The 14,222-nt window shown below is 40.9% G+C and overlaps 1 long non-coding RNA gene across 2 annotated transcripts in view; it reads right to left on the bottom strand.

Moving 5' to 3' along the window:
* LOC146028714 (uncharacterized) overlaps positions 1-14,222 on the bottom strand; it is a 103,141-nt gene that overhangs the window by 67,626 nt on the left and 21,293 nt on the right. For both annotated transcript variants that reach the window (XR_014455260.1, XR_014455258.1), the window contains exon 2: positions 6,649-6,812. This is a non-coding gene — a long non-coding RNA (uncharacterized LOC146028714). The remainder of the gene's footprint in view (positions 1-6,648; positions 6,813-14,222) is intronic.

Here is a 14,222-nt window from a genome sequence, read left to right on the forward strand (position 1 = left end):
CGGCCACAGGACACCCACAAAATCACCGTGGGTGTAAAAAAAATTTAAAAAAAAAACCCACAGCACCCTCCAAAAAAAATAAATAAAAAAAAACTGCTGATGAGTCAAAGGCAATAGGAATTTGATCCAAAAAAAAAAAATTAGATCAACCCTGTGCCAAAAATGCTGATCAGTGATGTACGTCACTGATCAGCGCTCAGCGGCCACAGGACACCCACAAAATCACCGTGGGTGTAAAAAAAAATAAAAAAAAAACCCCACAGCACCCTCCAAAAAAAATAAATAAAAAAAAACTGCTGATGAGTCAAAGGCAACAGGAATTTGATCCAAAAAAAAAAAAATTAGATCAACCCTGTGCCAAAAATGCTGATCAGTGATGTACGTCACTGATCAGCGCTCAGCGGCCACAGGACACCCACAAAATCACTGTGGGTGTAAAAAAAAAAAAAAAAAAAAAACCCACAACACCCTCAAAAAAAAAAACTGCTGATCAGTGATGCAACACTGATTAGCAGTGAGGGGCAGCAGGCACACAACTTTTGGTGCAACCTGACGGGGTATATATAAAAAAAAAAACCTGCACCCCAAAAAAGTTGCTGATCAGTTAATTTATACTGATCAGCACAAAAGGGGGGCAGCAGGGGGCAGCAGAGACAAAATTATATTATACAATATTATGTTCTATGACACAATGACGCTGCAGCAGCAGCAGCACAAGCACCGGGAAGCAACAGCAACCAGGAAGCACCAGCAGCTGGCAGCACGGATGCCACCAACGCAGATCAGGTCAGTATAGAGGACAGATGGGCACGGAGACCGCTCTGCACGCTGTTCCTGACCGGAATGGTGGCTGCAGGGCTGTCTCCGTTATTTTCTGTGAGGTGTAATGGCTGTGATTGGTCCGTCGGTCCGACGGACCAATCACAGCCTTGGGGGCAGGTGGGGTGAGGTGGGGTGACCACCAGTGACCCCTTTACACCCGGTGGTGATTGGTGCTGTACTTAACAGCACCAATCACCACCGATCCCTGTGTTACCGAGTGACGTTATTCGCCGGTACATAGAAAACGCTGTAATTGGCTGTTCACATTTGAACAGCCAATCACAGCGATCGCCGATGGGGGGGGGCATCGCTGCCCCCCCTGGGCAATGAGGGAAGATGTCTGCTGTCAGGGACAGCAGCCATCGTTCCTCTGTCACCGCTTCTATAGACGCGGTGACAGTTTACAGTCATGACGTACATTTATGCCATGTGTCGGGAAGTACATCCCGACCATGACGTAAATGTACGTCAAATGTCGGGAAGGGGTTAATATTTCAATGACGTATTTTGAAGTATTCTGCATTTACGCTGTACAGACACATCAGACACATGAAATACACACAAATATAATGTATTTGTTCAAAAAACAAGGTTTCAAAACATGAAACAAAATATGAATGCCAAGCAATCATTTTCTTGTACATATATAGTGCCAGTTACATATCATGTCCTCAGTAGTGCTACTACAAATGTCCCCAGTGAGTTTTTAGAAAAAAAAAATATTTTTTCACTTTCTAGAATGTATGGTTTTTGGAATAATTCGGATAACTGATATTTGGATACGGGATACTCAACCTGTATGACCATGCTTCAGACATGCAGAAAATACTTCAATGAGGCTGATTTGCCAAGTTCTGTGGCTAATGTGTGCTATTTTCATGCTCTAAGATGAGTCTTTTTACTGAAAAAGTGAATCACCCTATTCAACGTGCAATATTTGCCGACAGCAAACAGTGAATGACGAACAATTCGCCGTCTGATAGTCACCACAATTCGCTGTGGTTTTTCAATGTGATTCGCCATGAGTGTATTCAATGATCAGATGGAGAATTACTTTCTAAATGATTTTCGCTGTGTGTCATCGTGTAACAATCGCCATCTTTTATGGTGAACTGAACTGTGATCTTCTGAAATAAAGTTTTTTTTTATTATTTGGTGAAAAAAAATCACTATTTTTTTTCTGTGAAGGAGCATCCTATTTTTTTTCATGTGCACATGAATATATATTTAAATTTAAATTTTTTTATATATATATATAACACATAACAACCAGCAGGGGGCCGAGAGCCGCTCATTAGATATTCATATATTCACTGCTCCCGATTACATATGCACGATCGGGAGCAGTGCAACCGGCTCCCTACCCGCGTTCCCTGCTAGCTCTCCCTTCTGCTTCTGCTGCCTATGTCCCCGGGAGCCCTGCTTCTGTCCCACAGTGTCCAGTGCAGGCAGGGAGGCTTCTATCTCCCTGCCTGCCGCCGCCCCCCAGCTCTCTGCGGAATCTCTGTCAGGGGCAGCGAGCCCCTGCGGCATTGAATACGGGGTACTTGTTTCCTAGAACGGCCACAATCGCGGGCATCGTGTACCTTAAAGTTAAGGTACACGATGCCCGCGATGGACCCGATTTCCATTTAAATCAGGTCAATTTTACCGTCAAAGGCAAAATCGGGGGCATCGCGTCGGTCGCGGCCATTAACATAGCCTCCGACGCGACCGATGCGATGCCCGTGATTTTGCCCAAGGCTTCAATGTTAAAATATTTTTTAACATTGAAATCGGGAGCATCGCGTCGGTCTTGTGCCATTATAATGGCGCAAGATTAGATGGACTTGATTAAGTCCATCTCACATAGGAAACAATGTGAAATGGGCCAATATGACCCATTTCACATTGTATATGGCCCCGTCGTCACCCCACGATTGACGCCAACCCGAAGCGTGTGATCGTGGGGTGGCGGCGTTGAGGGGGTAAAATTGGGGGTCTGGGGAATATTTTACATTGAGTCCAATGTAAAATAGGGTCCCAGGGACCCTATTCACATTTGATTGAATGTAAAAATCGGGTCGATTGCGTCGGTCACATCGCATGCGATTTGGTTGCATGCGATGCGACCGACGCGATTTTTCCGACACAACCACCCTGATGCAAATCGGTGTGGCCGTGCTAGGAAACAAGTACCAAATACGGTGACAGTGAGGGCTGGCAGCGAAGGCTCCAGCCCTCCGGAACATGGCGACTGTGCAGTGAATCATAAACAGGATTAGCTGCACATGCCGAGTATTGTCATTGAATACTGCCCTTACTATAACCAAGCTTCAGACAGGTAGAAAAGGCTTACTACGACCATGCTTCAGACAGACAGAAAAGGCTTGCTACAAACATGCTCCAGACAGGCAGAAAAGGCTTACTAAAACCAACCCTCAGACAAGCAGAAAAGGCTTACTATAACCAAGCTTCAGACGAGCAGAAAAGTTTTACTAAAGAAAAGCATAAGCCATCCTGGAGCATTTTGAGTAGTTAGCATATACAGTAGCACATTGTTGTGCATGTCGACCTGGTGAACTTCCTTCTAAATCATAATAGGATGGACATGCAAAAAAATGTGTAAATTCACAGATTTTGTCTGTCAGTGGAATGGGTCTTTTACGATAATAAATTGGCAGGGAAAATGTGATTGCTTGTAATAACCATGAGTTGTTGTAATAACACTGAAGTGTATCAAAAGATTCATTAAATTCTAAGTAGATATGTATGCTGACCCTCATTTTATGGTTTTGCATCTGTATTAACTTCGCATTCATACAGAATTATTAGCATCAATAGCATTCATTTCTACCCAATTTTGACCATATCAAAATATTGCCTGCAGAATGCTGGCTGACTACTGAACATCAGAGCAGCAGCACAAACACATGAAAGTTTTAAATAATATAGCACATCTATAAAAACATACATTGCCACGCAGCAATGGCAGTACCCCAGCAAACACTGTTATCATTTACTTGATGAACCAGTCTTACTCTGTCACCTCCAATCCTCCCATACGTACATTGTATTTTCACATATATGAGACTTAGAAGGCCTATATCAAGCCCAATTTTCAGAAACATACATTTTGCTTAAATTTATGTATTTCAGCTAAGTATAAAAATCCACAGGTGACATAACCAACTTTATGCCTATGGTGGCAATCTCACAGGAGAGGGATCTTTTGATCTCTCTCCCACAGCTACTGTCTGGCTCCTTAATCTGTCATTGTAAACGTGCAGATCACAAGAGGAGGAGTCTTTCACAAGTGCCATCTGAAACATAGAAATTAATTTCCATATTAAACTTGCTTGGGTTTGAACAGCCCTTTAAAAGCTATGTCTTGATAATTGAACTGAACAGTAATTTACAGTTAATTTTGTTATGTCCATATATAAGACTGACAGGAATATCTATACAATATCAATATGTATCAATATATATCAATATATATCAATATCAATATATATATATATATATATATATATATATATATATATATATATATATATATATATAGAGGCCGACTGTAGACAGAGGCGGCATCCAGCGGGCTGAGTGAAAAAACTTTTATCTGGAAAACTCCCTTGCTATCTATATATATATATATATTAACCTTGCTGAATAGCCTCCGTTATTGTGCTGCAGCACACCCCACCTGTCTACTATCAGTCACTATGCTGCAAGCACCGGAGCAGTTGAAACCCTGAAGCAGGAGTGCCGGACCACTGCCGCACAATCTATATATATATATATATATATATATATATATATATATATATAGGGAAAGAATAGGGGTGCGCTAAAGATACCACTACAAAATTACATATATATATAACAAGTCAGTAATTTCATAAAAACAAATTAGCATTTATTGAAGGTAATTCAGTAATGCATTTTTCGGTACTTATGTAGTAACTGGGCTGCCGATTTTGAAATCGGGTCCATCGCATCGCATCGCACCCGACCATATCGCATGCGATGCGATGCGATGGACCCGATTTTTCCATAGGATTCAATGTTAAAATGGACTGAGTCCATTTTAACATGGAATTCAATGGGAAAAAGGGGTCCTTTTCATACCCCTACTATCCAAGTGGGCATGGAGTTGGATATAAACCTGTGGCGAGCGTAGCGAGCCACCGAGCCCGAAGCGTGGCGAGCGTAGCGAGCCCCGCGAGGGGACGCAGAATACCGGCCCCTCGCGGGGCTCGCTTCGCTCGCCACGCTTCGGGCTCGGTGGCTCGCTACGCTCGCCACAGGTTTATATCCAACTCCATGCCCACTTGGATAGTAGGGGTATGAAAAGGACCCCTTTTTCCCATTGAATTCCATGTTAAAATGGACTCAGTCCATTTTAACATTGAATCCTATGGAAAAATCGGGTCATCGCATCGCATCGCATCGCATCGCATCGTATGCGATGCGATGCGATATCGCATCGCATCGCATCTGATTGTATGCCTTAACTTAAGGCATACAATCAAAAAATCGGCAGCCCAGATACTACATAAGTACCCATTTTTCTTTTCACTGTTAAGAAGTTTTCATTTATGTTGCATATAGATCTGCGGCCCGACGCGTTTCGTCCCTTAGGACTTCATCAGGGGCGATGACCCAATCGAAATGGGTGAGAGAATAGGTATTCTACCTCGTTAGGCTTCTTTGTATATACTGGTTTCTTTATAGAAAAATAGGTAAGTTCTGGAGTTCGCAGTGGTGGGTGCGACCAATTATGGTGTGTGTAAGGTCCCAGTGTCAGGAATAGCTGACCAGTGATCACCCGTAACTTCAATTAGATGTCACTCCGTTCAAACGGAAATATATAAAGTGGGCAGCCACAGGATGGAAAGCAGATATCTCTAAATTCAAAGGAGATGTATATTCAGAGATCAGGTGGTAGTTTGTTCCCTGGTAGGTACACACAGTCTCAGGATAGAAAGCAGATATCTCTATATCCAAAGGGGATGTTAATTCAGACCAGGTGGCTGTTAGTTCCCGGTTAGTACATACAGTCTCTAAAAAATGTCAGTGAAAGGAGTCACAGGGTCTCCAGGAGTCAGGAATCACAGGATCTCCAGGAGCCAGAGTGACATCTAATTGAAGTTACGGGTGATCACTGGTCAGCTATTCCTGACACTGGGACCTTACACACACCATAATTGGTCGCACCCACCACTGCGAACTCCAGAACTTACCTATTTTTCTATAAAGAAACCAGTATATACAAAGAAGCCTAACGAGGTAGAATACCTATTCTCTCACCCATTTCGATCGGGTCATCGCCCCTGATGAAGTCTTAAGGGATGAAACGCGTCGGGCCGCAGATCTATATGCAACATAAATGAAAACTTCTTAACAGTGAAAAGAAAAATGCATTACTGAATTACCTTCAATAAATGCTAATTTGTTTTTATGAAATTACTGACTTGTTATATATATATGTAATTTTGTAGTGGTATCTTTAGCGCACCCCTATTCTTTCCCTATATCTTTATTCTTTTTGTACCTCAACTAACAGCAAGGTACTATAGTGGTGCTGCTCATCTAAGCACATTTTTGGGGCCACAACCACCTTCTTTTATATATATATATACATCGTCATCCAGCCGGCACTCTGCTCAATATCCACATCTTGGTCTGGAGCATGTCATCCACATTAACGCGGTAATATATCCAAGCACTCCGACAGCTACATACGGACACTCAAAGAAATACTCAGACGCTGAAAGTTCTCAGCAACATTTCAATGCTCATCAAACATTGTCATCAGGATTAATCATATACAAAAAAACATACCTTTAAATAGATACACATCACCCCCAGTGCACATTGCGTCTTCCTGGGCACGGGACTGCACACCCGGCCCGCCGAGGCACTCATGACAGCTTCCGGCCATTCCCGTCTCCAGGGACGCCAACAAGCGTCATTCAATGTGATAGTTGCTAGGCAACCCCCACCACCTACAGCAATAAAAGACAACAATTATAAACAGCGATAATCACATATATTGGCACACATCAGCATAATTAAATATTCATATTAATCTATCAGACATCAGAAATAACCTAATCCTAAATGATCGTTCAGGCTATGTGGTATTAGTGTCTGTAGACGCATAATCCACCGGCACTCTTTTCTTAATAGAACAGCACCCCGATTTCCGCCTCGCTTAAGGGGGGGAACATAGTCGATCATTCTATAACATATAGACGTCAAACTATGACTGTGTTCTAAAAAATGTTTGGCAACTGGTTGGTCACTTGATCCTGTCTCCAATGCAATCTTGATTGAAGACCTATGTGCGGCCATACGCTCTCGGAACGTGAGTTCCGTTTTGCCGACATAGGTCATGCCCCAAGGGCATACAATCTGATAAATCAAAAATCAAATTTTGCATGTAAGATGGAAACGAATGTCGAACATTTTCCCTGATAATGGATGGGGAAAAGAGCTCCCTTTAAGCAAAAACCCACATGTGGTGCATCCACAACTGAAACATCCATTTTTAGCTTGTAAGAAATGTTTAGTTTTACTCTCTGTTTTTGAAATAGTCCCATAAATTCCTACTTCTTTTATAACAGTTTAAGAATCTAGTATTATCCAGACCCAATAAATGGTCTGAATTAACTAATTTCCAGTGTTTTTTACTACAGCGCTTATCTTCTTGCTGCTGGGGTTATAAACCGTGGGCCATGGGAATATTTTATCATCCTGTATACCTGTAATTTTTTTCTTTAATAAATCACCTCGACCTAATGCTAACACTTTCTTTTTAGCTGCTGTCAAAATGGATAATGGGTACCCCCGATCTTCAAATTTAATCGACATTTCATCAATTTGTTTGACTGCAGTTTCAAAGTTGTCATTGATCCTCCTTACTCTCAAAAACTGAGAGTAAGGGAGACCCGCCTTAAGGGGAGTGGGGTGAAAACTACTATATAGCAGTAGGTTGTTGCAATCTGTTTTTTGTGGTACAAAGATGTCGACACTGTGTTGACCTTTTTTACTAACTTCACATCCAAAAAAAGAGATTTCTTGCTGGCTCATGTTAAAAGTAAATTTAATGGGGCTGGAGCTCAAATTGTGGGTATCAATTAAACTTTTAAATGACTCTTCTGTACCCCTCCACATTATCAGCAAGTCGTCAATGAATCTTGTATAAAAAAAAGATATTAGACGCAACAATAGGATCTGAAAAAATACAGATTCCTTAACCATGATCATGAAGATATTTGGAGTACTATGGGGCCACTGGGGACCTCATCGCACATCCACTAATTTGCAAGAAGAAATCATTCATATATGCAAAATAATTTTTGCTTTAAATCATATTCAACAGCTCGAGGACAAAATCCAGGTTCGGACCTGAATATAATGGATGGTCACACAAAAGTAGTTTAACAGCCTGCACAACCGCCCCATGAGGGATTGAGGTGTACAGGCTGCTAACATCGACCGTACACAGCCAAATATCGTCAGGAATCTTGGGTAATTCTAAAAGTTTTGCCAAAAGGGAAGTGGTGTCCAGTAAGTATCTTGCATGTCCCTGAACACACGGCTGCAATAAGCCATCCAGATAGGTAGAAATCAACTGGAACAATGAACCTCTCGCCGCGATTATAGGGTGGCCCAGAGGTTTTACTGGATCTTTATGTATCTTGGGTATAAGATACATTAACGGGACCTTAGGATGAGTAGGCAGTAGTGATTGACTTAATTTTTTCGGGATAATGTTGTTGTTTATAGCTAATTCCAAGACCGTTTTCAGATCTTTACTGTATATTGGAGTTGGATCTCCTGATAGCTTGTGGTATGTGGAGTTATCTCCCAGTTGACGCATCATCTCCAAAAGGTAATCCTTTAGGTCCATTATCACTAATGCACCGCCTTTGTCAGCTGCACGAAAGACTAACTGATCATTAGTCGACAATCTTTCCAGTGCCTGCCACTCATCTCCTGACAGATTGCTGCGATTATAGGAACATTTTGTTTGTTTCTCACTGGGGGATGCTTGTTCTACCACTCTCATGAAAGTTTTGATGGTGGGATTAGAGGAAGTAAGAACGGGACCGCACGCCCGGCCGGTAGTCGTATGTTGCTGACGTCACCTACATGTGCGTCATCCAGGTAGGTGACATCAGCAACATGCGACTATTGGCCGGGCGTGCGGTCCCATACCCGGAAGATGCCCACTATAGGGGTGTATAAGGTAAGCTATTGTTTGTGTAATTTTTGCTATGACCTGAGGAAATTGCCGAATAAACGGCAATGAAACATTGTCCAGCAATGGATGTTTAAAAGTGTATTTATTACCAAGACACACGGAGTGCTGATCCCCCCAATTGTGATGCATACAATCTTTTGAAACGGGCACCCAGCACAGCTGTTTTAATTGCAGGGAGAGCCAGATCTCCCCTGCATATTATATATATATATATATATATATATATATATATATATATATAGAGGTAGAGGTAGTGTTTTGGCTTGGCACTCCAGCTCAATGGGACAAATTCCCAGGTGCCCTCAGGATACAATAGATAGCCAGGTGGTATAGAAGTATATACAAACAGCGGCACTCAATGGGTTTTTAAAACAGGTGTATTCAAGCGGTCCAACGTTTCGGGGACTAGCCCCTTTGTCAAGGTGCAGGAAACAAAAAGTATACACACTTAAAGGATATATAGTGCTAAGCCAAAAAGTCTCAGTCCAGCAACAAATCAAGCCTATGTCCTAGGCATAAAAACGCACAAAGTCCCAGTTTATTCGGACTGCAGCTCCCTCATAAAGGATTCCTGGGATCCTCAGGAATAGTGTATGTCTGTTGGAAATAGAAGAACAGAGGGGCGCTCCATAGTGCATAAAAACAATTTATTTACATAAAAGCACACAGCACAGGGTTAACAAGCCAATGGTTGCTCGTACCAAGTATTACATCAGTGTGGGCTGGATACCACAAGGTTCAATATTTTTTACCAAGCCAGGAATGCACAGCCCACGTTGCTCTCCCCTCCAGGGGTTACACAGCGTGCCGGGAACCTAGTACGGGAACAGACAGCCGGGGGACAGCCTGGACAGCATGCAGCGAGCGTCTCCGTAGCCACGCCCCAACGCGTTTCGTGGAACACTTCGTCAGAGGACGCCCTCTGACGAAGTGTTCCACGAAAAGCATTGGGGCGTGGCAACGTGGGCTGTGCGTTCCTGTCGGTGCCCCGGACTGAGGTTGGAGTTGCCTGGCTTGGTAAAAAATATTGAACCTTGTGGTATCCAGCCCACACTGATGTAATACTTGGTACGAGCAACCATTGGCTTGTTAACCCTGTGCTGTGTGCTTTTATGTAAATAAGTTGTTTTTATGCACTATGGAGCGCCCCACTGTTCTTCTATTTCCAACATATATAGATATATAGATATATATCTATATATATCTATATATATATATATATATATATATAAATATATACAACATATTACAAGAACTTTAACATATTCTACCCTTTATCCAGCAATTACCTACACTTCTATTGTAATTTGTCACTATTGTTTGCCGTAAGTTGCGTGTTCAAGCAAATTTGCATTTCATGCTTTATAAATCTAGTCTTCATTAAGCTTTGTGATTAACTGTCCCGTTGTGAGGATGGAAGGAGACATTTTATTATGCCCTTGCTGTCTGCTGCTAACTGCCGAAATGGAAATGGAAAGAATGTGAATAAATTGTATAATTGTATGTCTACCCTAAAGTAATTTCATAAGCTACTGTTTTTGCACAGTAGGAGTATGCAGAAGACAAAGAAATAAGCAATAGTATGTAGCTAATTGCCGTACACATACCTTAACATGTGAAGCATTGCAATTAATTATAACTGATCAATTTATTGTTTACTACTGCAAGAAGCTATCAGACAAATGCTGGGTACTTGTGAGTTATCCGGGCGTCCGATTTTTAAATCGGGTCGGATCGGGACATCGCATCGCATCGCATGCGACCATCGGATGCGATGCGATGCGATGCGATGACCCGATTTTTCCATAGGAATCAATGTTAAAATGGACTGAGTCCATTTTAACATGGAATTCAATGGGAAAAAGGGTCCTTTTCATACCCCTACTATCCAAGTGGGCATGGAGTTGGATATAAACCTGTGGCGAGCGTAGCGAGCCACCGAGCCCGAAGCGTGGCGAGCGTAGCGAGCCCCGCGAGGGGACACGGAATACCGTCCCCTCGCGGGGCTCGCTTCGCTCGCCACGCTTCGGGCTCGGTGGCTCGCTACGCTCGCCACAGGTTTATATCCAACTCCATGCCCACTTGGATAGTAGGGGTATGAAAAGGACCCCTTTTTCCATAGGAATCATTTTAACATTGATTCCTATGGAAAAATCGGGTCATCGCATCCGATGGTCGCATGCAATGCGATGCGATGCGATGCGATATCGCATCGCATCGTATCTGATTGTATGCCTTAACTTAAGGCATACAATCAAAAAATCGGACGCCCGGATAACTCACAAGTACCAAATGCTGTTTTGGGGTGTATCCAGTCCGGACAGTCCAAATATCTGCACTTTTCGTCAAAATTTGGTTGAATTTAAATTCAGCCTATTCAATATACTGTAAGGGCTAATTTATCGACTGTTGGAAAAATCATCACGGTCGGATTGTTCAATTACACGGCGATCCACATGTTTTAGTTGAAAATGCAGATGCTTTTGACTATTTTCCATGGATGCAGATTTGACTTTAAACAGTCGAACCTGCATCGGCGGAAAAGCCGTCCAAAAACTGCTGCATTAAATATGTAAAAGCATTGTAACTTGATAATAGTCTTGTCATGCATTGTGTAACAAAACTGGTTATCATTTTTAAACAGTTCTAGAGGGTAAAAGAAGTATTTCCTTAATTGCTGTGCTCAGTGGAGGTTAAGATTTAAAATCTGACCATTTACATCAATGTATATGTATACTGCTTCTGAGAGAGGCTCCAATTACCATATATACTGAAGTATAAGCCTACTTTTTCAGAACATTTTTTATGCTGAAAAAGCCCCCCTCAGCTTATACTCGAGTGAGGGTCCCACTTGAGTCAATAAGTTTTCCCAGTTTTTTGTTGTAAAATTAGGTCCCTCTGCTTATATTTGGGTCGACTTATACTCGAGTATATACGGTAATTTAAAAAAATTAGTCTGACACAATTTAAACCATAGTGCAAATAAGAGCAACAATTGTAAATTTACAATATGGCACACTAAAGAGTGTACCGCAAAAATATTAACTTTTACTTAATTCAAATAGTAAAAAATATATTGTATATTAATATAAATATAAAAAGTGTAATATAAAAAGTGTAACATGTATTATAACAATATTTTTGAAAAATAAGAAATGATAGTTTGCAATGTATTCTAAATCTATTGTGCATCAATTGTGTTAGTCTTCTCTTTATTTTATAGTTATTGTTATCATTTGGTCGTTGTATCATACTGTAGGTTGACATTAAGAATGTCAATATATAGTTAAATGGTTCTACTGCTGTGTCTTAACTGTGTATTATTGTGTATAAATCATCATCTAAATAACATCATCTGCCCGATGCACCAAGCTTCAAAATTTATAAAGTGGAGAGTGATAAACAATCAGCCAGCCAGCTCCTACCTGTCATTTTTCAAATCCAGCCTGTGACATAGCAGTTGGGGGCTGATTGGCTGCTGGTGCATTATCACCTTCAACTTTATCACTGTTTGAAACTTGGTGCATCTGGCCCCATATGTCTGAGGAAATATAAAAGTTAGACTTTCTAGACTCCAGGTACAAGATATGTTTACATGCCTATAGAAAATGATCTGCATAGGCACAAGTCTGTCACTGTTATTGGAGCACCACAGTGCCGTATGGTTGTACAATACCTAGCCCAGTATTTAGTTAATGTAATACTTTAGTTTTATATTTTTATCTAAGAATATACTGCCTATGATGGTTTTTGAATATTAATATAGGGCCTAATTCAGACTCAGTTGCAGTTTTGTGAATCTTCACCTGCGATATAGTATCATGCTCAGACTCTGTGTTATCGGTGAAGGGCTGTGGGCTACAGTGTCATTGAGGGCTACTGTGACTTTATCATAGAGATGTGCACCAACCCTCATGTGATTTGGTTTTGGATCTGTATTGTTTAAAAAAAGTGATACACACATCTAAAATAACCTAATCAGAGCATTATTTGTTCCTATACTAGTGTTATTAACATCAAAAAACATAAATTCCCAGTACATTTTGACCACCTCACAGCTGTCAATGGTGTTTTCATTCAGTTTAGGCAAAAAGCTTGCACAGAGCTAGCTGGCTGACAAAGTTAAGTGACAACAGTGGGTATAAAAAATATAAATCAAAACAATGAGTGGCTCTTTTAACAAAGCTCAATATCATAATAAACAAGTTGGTGCATTTCAAGCTTTTCTTAACAAAATGACATCCTAGGGTCCATAGTCCTGCAGTATTCTGAATGTAGAGTAAAGTTCTTAAATGTCTATACATGATTAGCACTGCCCAATAGTAAAGTAAAGTGCATGAAAATTGGTGTACTAAATTTCTGGTATAATACTCTGAAGAGGGCGATGTAACAAGGTCAGTAGTATGACTCAATGATAGCCGCTTAGAAAGAGATCCTTGCAGATAATATATATGCAGATGATTTGTGGAGATGATGATATGCCAATCCTTCTAGGTTTTAAGTATGACAGTCAGAATTGTGAGCCTTAGAGCCAGTGAATAGTGGTGCTCAATGTGCTTCGAAGTGATATATCCCACGTCTCCCTCAGGAATATTTTTTATTTCATGTACCCTTTCCTAAACTTTCTGCCCCCAGATAACTTATAGTAGATGTTGACATCATGACAAGCAGTGCTAGTATTTGCTTGCCGTTCCTGCTCTTCAGTCAACTGATTGTATCCATATAACACAGACCAGTTGTACAAAGAAAAGTACACTTTCTTAATTTTTTGTAAAACTTAAATCACGATCAGCAACTCAGAGTCACAGCGCTTATATCTATGTCAAGTGGTGAATAGATATACAGTAGTATGTTGCAGTACAGCACACAACAGTTATACAAATAAAATATATATTTTTGTCACTGATGACAACTTAGACTGTAGGCGGTCAAACCGCTTATATTTTCAGAGAACTGAGCACACTCACAATCTTTACTTATTATTATTATTATTATTATTATTATTTTTATAAATAATAATAATAATAATAATAAAATAGAGAGCTACTGTGACTGAGATTATTGGTAGTGGTATAGTGTCACTCTCAGACTCCGTTTCATTAGTGAAGGGCTGTGGGCTGCATTTCTGGTAAAGTACTTAAATAAC

Source organism: Crinia signifera, chromosome 1 (genome assembly GCF_055691185.1).
Source record: "Crinia signifera chromosome 1, ASM5569118v1, whole genome shotgun sequence".
Taxonomy (NCBI): Eukaryota; Metazoa; Chordata; class Amphibia; order Anura; family Myobatrachidae; genus Crinia; species Crinia signifera.